At 42.2% G+C, this 16,025-nt stretch overlaps 1 protein-coding gene across 4 annotated transcripts in view; it reads left to right on the forward strand.

Annotated features, from left to right (window-relative positions):
- Positions 1-16,025, forward strand: part of CYB5RL (cytochrome b5 reductase like) — a 188,875-nt gene that overhangs the window by 44,801 nt on the left and 128,049 nt on the right. Inside the window, exon 1 of one of the 4 annotated variants that reach the window (XM_069232634.1) lies at positions 12,457-12,575. The exons of the other annotated variants lie outside the window; for them this stretch is intronic. The gene's annotated coding sequence lies outside the window, so the exon portion shown is untranslated. Of the gene's footprint in view, positions 1-12,456; positions 12,576-16,025 lie in introns of those variants that run through there. 4 annotated transcript variants of the gene reach the window in all.

The following is a 16,025-nucleotide window of genomic DNA, read 5'->3' on the forward strand; positions in this document are numbered from 1 at the left end:
GACATATGCACGGCTCGATCTTTTTCTGGCCTCACACGAGTTTATGCCCCGGGTCAGGGAGGCTACGATTGAGCCCAGAGCCTTGACTGATCATGCCCCTATTACGGTTGAACTTGCCATGCAGATAGGTCGCGTTGGCACACCGAGCTGGCGCTTTAGGGACTCCTTGCTTCAGAGCGAGATAGCGGTGGAGTCGCTCCGGCGTGCAATTAGGGATTATATTAGCTTTAATGACGATGGCAGCACTTCTGTGGGGACTGTGTGGGAGGCGCTGAAGGCTTTAGTGAGGGGCTAGGTGATGGCATTGTCGGCGAGGGATAATAGAGCAAGGAGAGAGGTGAGGGAGAAGCTAGAGCAGAGGGTAGCTGTCCTGGAGCGTTCCCATAAATCCACTGGCACGCCTAGAATCTGGGGAGAGTTAGAGAAGGCAAGGCAACAGCTGAAACGACTGGACTGGGATAGGGCAGAGTACGCGGTAGTACGTCAAATTGATTCGTTTTCCTTCCGGTGAAGAGGCCTGCACGAGTGATCAGATTGCCGAGGCATTAGCGGGGTTTTACCGGGTTTTATACGCGGCGGATGAGCGGGACGACGCGGCCCTGGATTCTTATTTAGAGGGCATAGCAATCACTCCTCTTGGTGAGAGGGAGGCGTCCCTACTAGACCAGCAGATAAGGCCAGAAGAAGTTATATCGGCGATCTCCCGTCTAAAGAGTGGGAAGTCCCCCGGCCCTGACGGGTTCACGGCATTGTTTTATAAGACCTTTTGTGTGGAGCTCGCCCCGCTTCTCGTGAGGCTTTTTAATTCTTTTCGGACAACGGGAACCCTGACGCCGAGTATGCTGGACGCTACCATTGCTGTTATACATAAACCGGGCAAGGACCCGGAGGAGTGTGCTTCATATAGGCTGATTTCGCTTCTGAATATAGATGCCAAACTATTCACAGGGATTCTTGCCTACCGCCTTAATCCTTATATGCCGGGTCCAATTGATCCGGATCAGCCAGGTTTTATTCCAAATCGACAGTGTTGTGATAATACGAAGCGACTTCTGCATCTGCTAGATAAAATTGATAGATCTCGTAGAGAGGCGCTTTTCCTCTCTATCGACGCCGAAAAGGCGTTCAATAGGGTTCATTGGCCTTATCTCTTCTGGGTCCTGGAGCGCTTCGGTCTGGGCCCGGGCTTTAGATCTTGGATCCAATGCGCCTATCGGTCCCCTAGAGCGGCGGTTAAAGTTAATGGTGTGCTGTCTACCCCGTTTTCGGTTGGGCGTGGGACCAGGCAGGGATGCCCGCTTTCCCCCCTTTTGTTTGCGCTATATATGGAGCCCCTCGCACAGCGCTTGCGGGGCAGCCCTTTGGTTTCTGGTGTGAAATTTGGCAGAGACCACCATCTTATTACCCTATACGCAGACGACGTGATTCTTACATTTGCGGAGCCAGCGACCTCTTTACCTGCGCTTATGGAGATACTAGTTGAGTTTAGCCAGGTTTTGGGATTTAAAGTGAACATGCAGAAGTCTCAGGTCCTTAGTCTGTCTTTGAGCGCTGATCACGAGGAGGATTTGAAAGCTCGATATTCCTTTATTTGGTCGTCCTCGCGCCTTTCCTATCTTGGGATTGAGTTGTCGACGTCTGCCATAAAAACGGCGAGCTTGAACTACACGAAGCTGGTTCGCGATATACAGCGGGACCTGGAGTTGTGGGGGAGACATAAGCTGTCTTGGCTGGGTAGGGTAGCTGCGGTCAAGATGACAGTCTTGCCGCAAATACTATGCATGTTTCAGGTGCTCCCATTAACCCCACCCCCCCGGACGATTGCCACTCTACAATCAACGGTCCTGAGATTTATATGGGAGGGTCGTCCGGTGCGTCTACCGCAGCAGGTTTTATATCGCCCCAAGGGCAGTGGGGGATTGGCGATTCTGTGTCTTTTGAGATTTTTTCAGGCAACACAGTTGCGCTTTCTTGTGGAGTGGAGCCGCCCACTCACGGAGAAACACTGGTGTTTTATGGACCAGGCGGTGGCGGGCTCTCATATATGGAAGGAGCCTTGACTCTGGCGCCGGCATAGGGCTGGAGGTCTTTATTCTTCCCCGATTACCGGAACAACGTTACGCGTATGGGACGCAGTGGCTTGCCGTTTAGGGCTGACTTCCTTTCCGTCCCCGATGACCCCCATAGGCGCGAACCCTGACTTCGAGCCTGGACTCCGTTTGGAAGGCCTGAGACGTTGGTACGAAGGGGGCTGTAGGAGAGTAGGAAGTATTTTCGATGAACAAGGGGTGTTGTCCTTTGACCAGATGAGAGAGGCCTATGGCCTAGTGGAGGCGGATAGACTGATGTATTATCAGGTTCGGCACTGGGCTCTCTTGCCGGCGAACAGAGCTCTAATAGATAGGCCTCTTACGCCATTTGAGAAATGGCTGTTCCTAAAGAAGGATGATAAGAGAATCATCTCAGAACTTTATCGGCTTCTGCAAGGGGAAAACCGCCCGCCTAAGTTAAAGGGTCAGTTGAGATGGGAGAGGGAGCTGGAGAGAGAGCTCTCGGATGAGGAATGGGACAGCATATTCTATAGAATACAATACACAGCATAAAATGCAGCAGGGACAGAGACATCATATAAAGTTGCTTCATACTGGTACTACACTCCATCGCGGTTGCATGCATGGGACCATGATAAGTCAGACCTTTGCTGGAGGGGGTGTGGAGCTACAGGCACACTTGTGCATTTGGTTTGGAACTGCCCCAAGCTACACCGTTATTGGGAAAGCATTATAGATGATATTGATGCAGCGTTCCAAGTTAAGATCCCAAGACTCCCATCGTACATTTTATTGGGGCTGCCCAATCCCCTTCATTTTTTTTTTAAGATCTCTAAAAGGGAGGCAGATGGCCCTAGCACTTAACGCAGTGCTGCAGCTGATCCTAGCTCTTTGGGGTACAGACAGGGTCTCGACGCGTATCTCATTGGCTCCAGAAGCTGTGGTTTATCCTAGCTATGGAGAAACGTACACTAGCCTCCCAGCAGCGGATAGGAGATCTGGGTGAGTTGTGGAAGCCGTTCCTTCGGATTCTTTCCGTAGAATTTACTGAACTGACATGCCCGATCTACCTGAGAGTCTTGAGGCTGATTTGAATTCTTGGTTAGAGGGCTGGGGGGGAGGTTGCTGGGGTAGAAGTGAGCTTGGACAATGCAAGGGGTAGGGGAGTGGAGAGACAGGAGGATGACATGGTTTCTCGGATGGAGGCATAGTTGATGTGTTTGCATTTATATGTTTATGTGGTTCTCATCTGTGGGACTGGCACTTTGGAAGGCTATTGGACACTGCCAGTGGGCACATGGCTCTGCAACGAGAGGACTGGCTGGGTGGTTCCTCTGGGTGTGGTCTTGGGATTTACAAGAGAGACCTCTGTATGAAGATACAAAATTGCTACTGTGCTGATACATTTCATTTTATGTCCCGCGATGAGCTGTGTTTTGTATGTTTATATATTTTTTTTAAAACAATAAACCGATTTGATCCTAAATTACATTTTAACATCAGTTTCAACCTTCTAACTCGTGATTTAATTCAAAGGGCACCTAAGTCGAACTTTGAAATACAAGGAATTGCACATTTAAAATGTGTCAGTGCAGCTTTGTATGTTAGATTCTCTCTCTTTTAATTTCATAAACTAAAACTTGTCACATTCCTTTGGTGGCGAGATACGCCATCATAAAAGGCCAAATTCTTATTTCAGTGAGACAATTCAGAATTTTGATGACTTATTCTGATAAGGTCTGCTGTAGTCCTCCAATCTCTTGAAGTTACAATAATAAAAAGTAGGTTCCTACTATTCCCTTTCCAAGGTTCCCAAACCATTTTCCACTGGCTGAAAAAACACTTCCAGTAGCTTCTCACACACCGGTGACTGTCAGACTTTTCAGGTCTCTTTTCAAGTCAGTCATATTTGCAATGTACTTTCTTATCTCCTTACCATTGTTAGGTATGTAGGTGCAACTGTGTTGGGCATGTAACTTTTTACAGACTCTGCCCCCCCTTTGCAAGCAAAATGTCAAACACAAGACGATTCTGCAAAACCATTGATTTCACAGCAACCATCTCTGTATCCATTAATAACATAGCTTCTGCAGTGTCAGTAGATAGTTTGTCTACTATTGTTGACAACTTCCTAATCTTGAGATCATTCAAGATTAGTCCCACTGATGGAATTATGGCACCAAAAATATCACCCACTATCTCTGAGGCATTTGCTCCTTTTTTGACTCCGGAATTTGATTTCTCATCCCAGGCTGGGTCATTGATGTTGCCCACATGATAAATTTTCAGAAAAACTACTCCCAGGTAACATGTTCCATACTAGTCTTTGGTGAGCTAAATAATTCTATTTACAAAAATTCAAAAGCTCTTACTAAAATTTCAAATGTCTCTAATAAACCATCTGGTAATTACTAATCAGCACTTCAAACAAATAATGTCTTTGTTTATCAAGCAGCAACAAGATTTCGAAGTTCGGTTTCAAAGCAATTTCAAGTTCTAAAATGTTCAGCTGGAGTCGAATTCTAACACAAAAGGCAATTAACTTTCATTCATCAGTTGTGAAATAAGTCAATGTGGGAGCAGAGTAGCTTTGACTTGGCACTATTTTTCTCTTTGACCGCCTTGTTACATGACCCTCAGTTTCACTGTCACTTTGATCTGATCTTCAGTGACTTCAGCTATAGTAAGAGGCACTTTTATCACTGATCTCCGGTTACAATTTTTTTTCTCTGTCACAACTTGGGTTTCAACGTGATCTGAGCTAGCAGGAGTAGCCTAACTCTGTCTCAACCGTTCTGTGCCTTCAACTACTGTTGACTCACTCAGAATGCCATCAGACCATACATGCTCTGTGTTAGCCACTTGTCCAGTCCCCACAACTTAGCTAACCTAGACAATTCAATTAAATCAAGCTGCATTTGGATGAACAGACCTCCTGATCTGCGTTTCCCTACATTCATCTGCTGACACCTTATACATCTGTGACACACTGCTTCTGCAACCAATCTAAATTTGAGATTGTGCCAAATTTGTCTGAATGTTCAGATCATTGCATACCTACCAATATGAGCTGGTCCGTGGTAATACCCTGCCATCGGCTACAATAAGCTATTTGGCAAAACTGCTTTACCATCACGCGACACCCAGACATCATCCTTATTCCTCTAGACACATCCTGATCTTAACCCAACCCTGCTTTTCTTCCTCTGTCACTTCATCCTGCAATATTTTAACTTATTCCCAAGTATCAGTGCCTGTCATGAAGAACTTTTGACTTGTCTCATCATCATTTCCATAGCTTTTTTCCTCATTAAAGGAAGTGAAGTGCAGGGCACAATACCTCACTACATCATCTGTATAGGTATTGCCCAAGGATATATAATCACTTGACTTCTGGTGAGCTGCACATTTTAGAGCTGCAATTTTCACAGGTAACTGTAATGTTTTCAGCAATTGATAAACTTTGTCGCCATTTCAGATTGATAATCCAGAAGAGGTCATGAAACCCCTCTGGGACCACAACTGTCCGAAGTCATGAACGACATCAAACCTGTATTGGCTATCAGTGAAAATTGTCACTTTGAGCTGTTCAGGAACACAGCATGCTCTGGTAAGAGCAATCGATTGGCTACTTGGGCAGAAAAGACTCCTTGAAGCCAAGAGGCTTCTATCACAACTGAGACTTTGCAAACTGATTAACTTGCTTTCAGGGCACCATCAGAATTTTATAAACAGGAGCCACGAACAAACATGACATAGTCATTTTCATCCAAGGGAACATCTTTAATATCAGGTCTTGGTTTGGTGCACAGTTCAGTCACATCAAGATAGTCATGCTCAACCTCATCTTTGCTGTCACTTGCACCTTCAATAGAATTTGGCAAAAGAGTACCCACATTTAAAACATTGCATCTCTTTATATTGACATTTGATGAACCCAAAATAATCTGCTCATAATGAATGAAACGTGCATTGGTCAGGAATCTTGGTACTGGTTAATGAAATTTTCACTGAATGGGTGATAAGAATGTTCATTGGATGGCCCATAACAATGGTTTCACACTGTTCGATACTGAAGCTTAGTGCTGCCACGGCTCTTAGACAACCAAGCAACGCTGCAGCTACAGGATCAAGTGTTGCTGAAAAATTTGCCACAGACTTGTTTGCATTTCTATGTAACTGTCAAAACAGACACAGCACATCTATCCCTCTCACAACAAAATAAAGAAAAACATTTATTATAATCAGGCATTCCCAGAGCTGAGGCTCAGCACAAGCTTCCTCTCAGCTCAGTGAAGACAAGCATGCATTTGTCATTAAATGGTATGGGATCAGACACATGTCAGCCTCTGTAAGGGCTTGGACAAAAGGGAAAAATCAGAATGCATTTGCGGCAGTAGCCAACCATTCCCCAAAACATTCTACCTTACCTCTGAGTAACTGGGGATTCATCTGCATGATTGCTGAAATTCTCTCTTGGGACACCTTCCTTGCACCCTTCTCTATGTGGTGACCTAAATATCTGACTTCCTTGTTACAGTACTGCAACTTTACTGGGGAAACTTTGTGTCCATTTTCTCCTAAATGATTCAAGAGAGCTATGGGGTCTCTTCTGCAGCCGTCTCGAGTATTTGACACAACTAACAGGTCATCAGTATACAGCACTAAGACTTAATGGTAGGGCATTTTAAGGGACTCCAAGTTATTCTTCAAAATCTGATTACAAATTGATGGTGATTCCATTTACCCCTGTGGAGTATGGCACCATGTTAAAATACAACTGTCAGATTTAAAGGCAAAGAGGAATTGGCTTTCTGTATGCAATGGAATAGAGAAGAAGGCCTGCCACAAATCAGTGACTGTAAACCACTCTGCTTCACATGGAATCTGAAATAAAATCACTCTGGATTCAGTACCCTAGGACAACACGGAACAACAATCTCATTTACTTTTCTCAAATCCTTTACTGTGCAGTATTTTCCATTAGGCTTCCGCAATCCTATAGTAGGGGGTTAAAGTAATGACTTCCCAAAATTTCCTTCAGAACACCTTGCTCAATCAGACTCTTAATCAAGGGTGTTATTCTTGCAACTGTCTCGGGTGTCATATTGTAAATGGTATCCTCGGATACATTGCATTTAGCTTCGCTGTTATTTTGACTGGCTCAACTACTTTTATGAGACCTATATCCTTTCCAGAAAAATCCCAAACTTCAGGAAAAACTGTCTCCTGCAATTCTTCAGGCAAATCATTGCGTCATCACTGGATATAGTGAGACGAGTGGATACTGTTCTACAATTTTACAAGGGTCATCTTCCTCATTTGTTTGTATTTCTATTCCTTAAGGTGCGCAGCTCATGGAACAGTTTACCTTGCACAACAGGTCACATCCTAACAGATTTACTAGACTTGAATCGCAAACCACAAATTTGAGCTTACCTTCAAATCAACATGATTTGTCCACTGCTTATTTGCTACTCTTACAACCTGAATTCTCCTTCCTGATAGGGGCAAGTCTGGCACTTCTGTTGTTCTTTCAGTGGAACGTGTAGCTTCATTGTCATGACACATCATGCCCCATAACATTGGCATTTTCATAGGGACCACATTGATCTACCTCTAAGGATGCAGCTAACATACAATCCTCATAATTAGAACTATCACTGTGAAATGTTTCTAAGAATTTGTCGTCACTCAAATCAATTATGGGAAATTGTGATGCTATCTAGTTCATGTTTGCATTTGCCAACTGATTCAGGTTTGCATTCACCATCTAATTCATGTTTTGCTAAGGAGCAATCACCTACTGCTGTGTCATTCATCAGGGCTGGTGGTACCTGAGTCTGTCATACTGGGGACACTTGTACATTCGGATTTTGGGGGTCTTGGATTCTCTGAATTTGGACCTGATTATTACCTTGAGTCTGAGTAACTCCAGCATTCTGTACTATATTATTCGCATTATTATAGAAACATTCTCTCCACCAATTAACGAAATTTCCGCAAGCATGACATGGATTTGTTTTCTTCAATGACTAAACGTCAACCAAATTTCCACTCTGATGTACTTGAACACCACATCCTCTACCTCTAGGCTGAACCACATTGCACACCTTGCATTCCACTTGTATTCACCATCACCTGTGGGCTCTGACTTCTTCCATGTGCAGCCTTCAATTGCAATACCATCAACTTTTGCATATTTTTTTTTTTGCTTCAATTCAATTTCATCGCTGCAGTATCTTGCATACTGCAGGATCTCTTTAGTAGGTTTGTTCTGCCAACAAATCAAATGCTGCTTGATCATTCCACTAATGTCTGACTTTAATACTTGCACAAACCTAAACACAAAATGACCCATATCTTTAGGCTCTATGTTCTCTGTATGGCTATGCTGTTTTAAAGCTTGCAGCAATTTTTCATAATAAGCATAAACAGACTCTTTAGTTTACTGTGCTGATCTGTTAATTTTCTACCAATCAATATCTCTCGGGGACACTTTGTTCTTCACAAATTCAGTTACCCTATAATACTTTTTCATCACCTCTTCGGACAGCGAACCTGTTACTGGATCTCTCACAGGTTCACGCTTAGGCCAATCAGCACTTCTTTTGCACTCGGCCCACAAGTCTGCTGGAACCACAATGTCAAATTATTTAAAATCTTCCACAGGCATTTTGAAAGTTTCACAAACCTTTTCTGCCTCCTTGTACCGTTCCACTACCTTCTCGCCTAATCTCGGGTAATCATTAGTGAATGGTAGTATATCACTCCCTTCAGGGTACATGCACATAACCTCCACCTTGTAACTCTCTCGTAGCCATAATTTTTACATTGTCTTCAACTTGATTTGCTCCACCCAAAGACAAATTCTGCTTTGCTTTCTTCTGATCTCTTTTCTTTTCCCTTCTGCATTCCCATTTATCTAATGCTCCCAATGTCTGAATGTATGTCATGAATTCTTTAATTTAATGTGCAATCTCATTCTGGGTGATCTCATGTTAATAATAACTTTGGTGCTGAACTCGAATCTATAACTTCTCTTTGGAGGTTTAGATTTTTCTAAGTCCAATTAATATTTTTCTGCTAATTCTGCTAACTTCTCATAAGCCTCTCTTGCACATTGGGTAACATCCTAAAACATGAATCACAATTCATCTTCTCTGTATGTTTCCAATTGCTCTGTATCTAGCATTCACAAAATTAATTTGTTTAATTCTACTTCCTATCCGGGCACATTCACTGTCCTATCTCTCTCTCTCTGGTGCCTCTTCTGTTCTAACTTTACTATTTGTTGCACCAGTTGCACCATGCATGCTCAAATTGTTTAACCGATCCGTTAACTGTTGTGCTAAAAGACCTTACAAACTGATATTATTTCTCTGTGGCATATCTTGCAGGGTACTGCAATGGATACTCGTAATCTGATCTGGTGGTTTTAAGGAAGTGGGGTTCCCTGTGGAAACCTTGCATCAAGAACTGGTCCTGCCTGATTTAACATCTGGTTAGGTTCTGCAAGTCATGTAACAGTCAAAGGTGGACCAAACAGAAGGTGCTCTCCCCATCCCTGAATTGTTTGAATGAACTGTTCTCTGCATACCAATGGGTGATATCCTAGTAGATGCAGCTGGTGTCTCAGGAACTACTGAAACATTCATTGAATGGGCATTACTTCTAGGGTTACCTGAAGCATACAAGGGAACAAGTGGAACTATAGTCACGGGAACCGTTAGTGCATCGGGTGCATTGGGACCCATAAAATTTGTCTGGCTCTGTGGAGTTGTCATTCTAGTACTCTGACCTGTTAAAACAGTATTGACAGTCTATCCTGTTTGATTCGGGGTATCATTCGACATTATCTGCCCTGGTATAAACATAGGCATAGGCTGAGTCAGAGTAAAATTCTGTACAGGGGTAGTCATATGAAGGCCCTCATTATGAGTCTGGCGGTCTCTTGACCAATAAGCTGGGGTTCCTTCGGTGTGGCTACTTCACCCTCTCTAACTGGAATAAACACATCTTCTCTTAGCACACTTCTTAATGCCTTGAAAAATTTAATTTTTGCACGAATTCAATTAACCACAATGATTTTTTATCAAATCAGGAAGTAATTTCAATCTCACAATCCTTTTCACAAGCTGTTCTCAACCAATAGCAACGTGACACTGTCCACCAATACCAGTGCGGCTTTACACTAACTAACCTATACCAGCGTGGCACAAAGTGACGTCACACTCACTTCTCTCAGCAGCTGCGATCGTTTCTCAATTGTCTCTCACACAATCGCTCACTCACACCTAATGCTAAATATTGTGAGCAAAAACCCACAACCTGTCTGCACACTACTGGTAGGAGCTGAAACACTTCGAATGCTGTACGGGCTACACTTCTGACTATGGCTTTCACAATTACAGAATGAGTGGAACTTAACCAGCAGTTCTCACTCTGGTTGCTATAGATCCTCTGTAGGCATTTCAAATTCACTAAATACCAAACAACAACTCACACTCACTCAAGGAACAACTATTAGCACAGTCAATGATTTCTCATGTGAAGTACCTCACTCAAGACAATAAATTAACCAAGTGTCTTCTACACTTGTGCGTTATCTCAGGATTTTGACCACAATGAACCCGTCAACAACAACTGCGAAAAGTTTTGAGCACAAAGCACAACAATCATGAAATTAGATGAAAGCACATCGGTAGTGCTATTTAGTTCAGATTATGAACCCTAAGACTTTTCCTAGCAGGCATTTGGCCCAACCTTGTGTTTGCATCCTCATGAAATTCTGTTTTTTCATCATTGCACTTTTGAACATTTGATAAATTCCTCAAACTCACATTCAGTCCTAAATTATCGTGAGGAACACCCAGCAGCAAGTCTTTACCCTCTGCTGAAATCTTAACTTTTTCCACATTCCACCAATTCCGTCCATTAACACGAATTGCATTACCATACACTTTGTCAATCTTTAGTAATTCAGAATACTTTGGGTCACCTTTCTTGATAAAATTAGGCAATTTGACCCGTATCCAATCACCAACTACAAACTGAACCTTTATCACATTTCAGTTCTTATTATAATACGTTTTTTGCCTAGCTTGAGCTTTCTCCATATTAGAATGAACCTTAAAGTCAATGTCTTCTTTATCTGCTGAGTGCTTAAAAAATTTGGACAACCAAGCTGGTCTAAACAACGTGGTGGGTTTCCTTCCTCTAAGGGCTTCAAATGGAGATGCTCCCGTCCTCGAGTGGGCTGTTGTTCTGTAAAACCACAACATGCTCTGCACAGCCACATCAACACCCTTTATCTAAAGCCCATTGCACACATTCACCAACCACACAATTGAAATGTTCAACCAACCAATTGGTTTGTGGTTGGTACAGGGAACTCTTCAAATGTTTGATCGCACATTCATTCAGAAAACGTTCTTCTTCAGCGGATACAAATTGCACCCCATTATCAAAATAAACTCCTTAGGAAACCCTTCGTCCAATAAAACATCTTTAAAAAGTGACACCACCGATTTAGAATTGGCATCTCCTACAAATTTCACATGTGGCCACTTGGAATAGTAATCCACCACAACATAAGCATATCATAACTTAGGTTGAAGAGAACAGAAACAATCTTTTCCCATGGACCAGAAGGACACTCAATAGGCTTCAAAGGAGGTGTTGATGTCTTTAGTGACTTGTCACTTGTAGCACAAATTTGGCAACATTTGACTAAAATATCAATGTCCTTGTCCATTTGCGGCCACCAATAGTATTCTCTCACCCTCTCCTTGGTAAGTGCCGAATCCAAATGACCCTCATGTGCTTTTTCCAAAATGACCGATCTGATAACACCCAGAGGTACAATCTTGTCATTTCTCATTAGAACCCCATCTTCAATAGATAGTTCACCTGATACTTTGAAAAAAGGTTGAGAACTCAAATCCAAAGTCTTTTCATGAGGCCATCCTTCCTTGACATACATCAAGACTTTAGACAGTAAGGGATCATTAGTAGATGCGTCTTTCCACTATGCTTCAGAAAATGAACCAGAACGTTCCAACTCGATAGCTGCAATGAAACAATCTTCATCTTGAAGGGTATCTTCTTCACCATCATCACTGACAATCGGGTTCTTAGAAAGACAATCTGCTCTCACATTTTTTCCCCCCAGATATGTGTATAACGGTAAAATCAAATTGCAATAATCTGGCCGCAAATCTTGCAATTCTTGGTGTGCTGCTTTTAACATTGGTGCAATTTAAGATAGAAACCAAAGGTTTATGGTCAGTTTGCAACAAAAAATGTCTCCCCCAAATATGACATTTGAATTTCTCAGTAGCCCACCAACATGCTAACAATTTTTCTCTCTTACTGAATAGTGCTCTTCACCCGGTTTAAGAACTCTTGATGCAAAGCCAATGGTATGTTCCCGTTTACCACTGACCTACGTCAACACAGCTCCAACACCAAACTTGCTGGAATCAACCGTCAAACAGCATCCTAAATTGTGATCATACGATTGTAAGACATTAGCATTACTTAATTCTCGTTTAATGTTGTTGAATGCTTCCACACACTCAGCATCCCACCTAAATTCCATTTTGTCTTTCAGCAAGTTCGAAATAGGTCTGACCAAGATTGCAAAATTTTCAATGAACCTTGACTAGAACTCACAGTGTCCCAGAAATGATCTAAGACCCACTTTGTCCTGAGGAGCAGGTGCCCCCACTATTACTTCCACAAGACCAGGTTTGGGATACACACCTTCCGCTGTTATAACATGCCCCAAGTATTCTGCAGAAGTTTGTAAAAACTGTAATTTTTCCTGTTTTAACATCATCAAACATTTCAAGAACGTGACCTAAAATCACATCATGTTCATGACTATCTCTAACATGATTGAATACGTCATCTTGAAACACGCATACATTTTTTATATCTTTAAGTAAGGTGGACATCATTCTTTGAAACACTGACGCTGCAGACGCCAGCCCAAACGGCATCCGGTAGTATTGATATGTCCCCCAAGGGAATACAGATGCAGTGTAGTGATGGGAATCAGTTGTCAATTCTACCTGGTGGTAGGCAGAGGCTGTGTCAAGTTTCATAAAAATGTTTCTCCAGTTATACAAGACAGCATTTCACTACTTTTTGGCAGTGGATGTGAGTCCACCCAGATTTCCCTGTTGAGAGCCCTCAAGTCAAAACATACTCTTAATTCTCATTCTTCTTCTTTGCCACCACCAAGGGCGACAACCATAAAGAGGACTCAACAGGTTCAATGATACCTTTCATACGCAAATCCTCCAATTCTCTTTCTAAGTCATCCCTGACAGTAAATGCTACGCCTCTCAATTTGTGCTTTATGGGAATGGCATTGTTTTTTTACTTTTATTTTGTGTTTAAAACCTTTTATCTTGCCTAATTCTCCTGAAAAAAACATTAGGAAAACCATTCAGCAAATTCTCAATATCAAAGGAATCTCTTATAGCTGACACTTGGTCACACGTTCCTGGATGTAACACCATGCCAAACAGACCTTGATGAAACCATTATAAAATATTCAACCCTTTGACAGCCACATATATTTTCCATAAATCCGTCATCCTTTAAAAACAAGGACATCTTAAAAAAAAAAACCACTAGATCAATCCTCCTTCCTTTGTATGAAACAGGTGACCTATCTGGTGGATTAAGCTTCCTTAGACCCCAATTGTGCTCAAACAAATCCTACGTTATCCTAGTGATTCTGGCACCAGAATCTGCTAATAGCCTTAAACACTTTTCACCCATTTGTACCAAAATGTAAGGATCGACACAGTGATCGGGATTTCCATATTTTATGTCACCATCGTCAACAGCCAGATCCATTTCCTACATGTCATTCATCAAATCATCCATCCTGTCTTCGCATTCTTCCACCACTGCACTAACTTTAGTGTTTTTACCTCTGATGGCAAAATGCCCTCTTTTGCCACATAATCTACATTGAGCATTCTTTGTCGGGCACATTTTCTCACCTTTCTGATGTGGCAGGCGAAACAAACACCTGAAACACCTGAAACAAATGTTTGTTTGTTTAAAAAAAAAAAAAACATCATTAGATGACATTTTACTCATTTTGCGTCATCTTGCTGTCATCTGATCTCTGAACAACATTTATGTGATCAACCTGTAGGTGCTCCAGTTCCTTTGCTGATTTAATTGCTGTTTCAATACTCTTTGCTACTGTAATAGTATCTGATAAAGATGGATCTCCCATGGACAGTAACTTTTGTTTGATAGACTTATCCAAGCAGTGACATATAAATTGTTCATATATTAATTAATCCATAAATGCTTCAAAATGACACTCTGAAGATAGTTTCCTTAAAGCAGAGATGTAAGTATTCACATCTTCCCCATTTTTCTGTTCCCTCCTAAAAAACGTATGTCTCGCTACCACCAAACTAGGTGGGGCATCAAATCTGTTAACCAGTTTTTTAGGGCTTCTTCAGATTCGTCTAATTCTTCACCCTCTTCCAGATGAGCATCTGGTAAATGTTTAAAAACTGATCTGCCTTCAAATCCTAAGAAATGTAGCAATAAGCATTTCTTTCTTTCAGCTCCGAATCTTGATGCACCAGTAGCGCCCAAATAAGTCTCAAATGCATCATACCACTGCTTCCATGGTATAGCTGGCTCCCCAGGTGTTTCTGAAAATGGTGGAGGGGGATTAACAGATTGCATGACAGAAAAAAACACATGCTGCGTAAGTGAAATACAATCAAAAATTTGGAAAGCAGAGCTAAAGTTTTAAAACAGATCTGTGGAAACGATTGAAAGTTTCCTAGAAAATTAGTAAAGATCTTGTTGCAAGTACAAAATGCCAAGGTAGGTATTATGCAGCAAATAAAATAAATGTTTAGTGATGCTTTAAGATGGCCGCCACATTTGCTATAAAGAAAAGTATCTTTCTTGCCACTAACTCGAACAACATTGTTATGTCAAATTAAACTAACGAGCTCCAGAAATGCTTTGCGGAGGCTCACCGTGAATTTATGTGTCCAGTAACTCGGTACTAGGTTCCTTTGCTGATTTAATCACCGAGGTCCCTCTTGGATGAGATAATCATCGTCTGAACAGTCTGTCTGATTGCTGAATGCCAGGTAAACGTTGCGGCTGGGGTGATTCAGCTCGTCGCCAAATGAAATGAGCTGAAATCACCCCTGTATTGCTGTTTAGTTCAAACAGATTTATTCAGTTCCAACTTAAAATCACCCCAGTGCAGTGTGAGCAGTAAAGACCCCTGCTCGTCCAGCTATCCTCCCCTCCGATCACCTTTTCGAACCACAACACTGCACACGTTAATCCGACATCGGACACAGCGCATCACGTGCAGAAATACATCTTTGTCCAGTTGCCGAGTGCAATTTACAAAAGACTTCATAGTTTAAATACTGCAAATCACTTTGAGTATGACAACTCTGCAAAACACTTCACAACATCACACTTCACCGCAATCTCCAAGCCAAAAGCATGTCAAGCGCAAAACCCTATTTATACTCATGCAACACATCACTTGTAGGCACATCGCTAGAACTTCATCAATCTCTGAAACAAACCATGGGATGAATTACATGATGGGCAATTCTTGTACTGGGCAATGACATGGGGGTCAATCCTAACTCCCGAGCACTAAACAAGATATGGTTCCCCCTCTTATGGGACGAGGCCATCAGTCTGCTACCAGATCTGTGGATGCATTTTTCATCCTTCGCAGGAATCAGATGCGCAATGAGGTCGACAGAACTTTGGACCCAGAAAGATGTGTGGTGAACCATCAACAATATTTCAACACCACCCCAAACAATTTAGACACCATGACCAATGTGGCCATGGAAGGAAAACTCCAATCAGGAATAAAATTAAAATATTTATTACAAGCACAAGCTCAAAGTTGTGTAGTCGATGTGCAAAACCAAAATATAA

This window comes from Pleurodeles waltl, chromosome 4_2, assembly GCF_031143425.1.
Source record: "Pleurodeles waltl isolate 20211129_DDA chromosome 4_2, aPleWal1.hap1.20221129, whole genome shotgun sequence".
Classification (NCBI taxonomy): Eukaryota; Metazoa; Chordata; class Amphibia; order Caudata; family Salamandridae; genus Pleurodeles; species Pleurodeles waltl.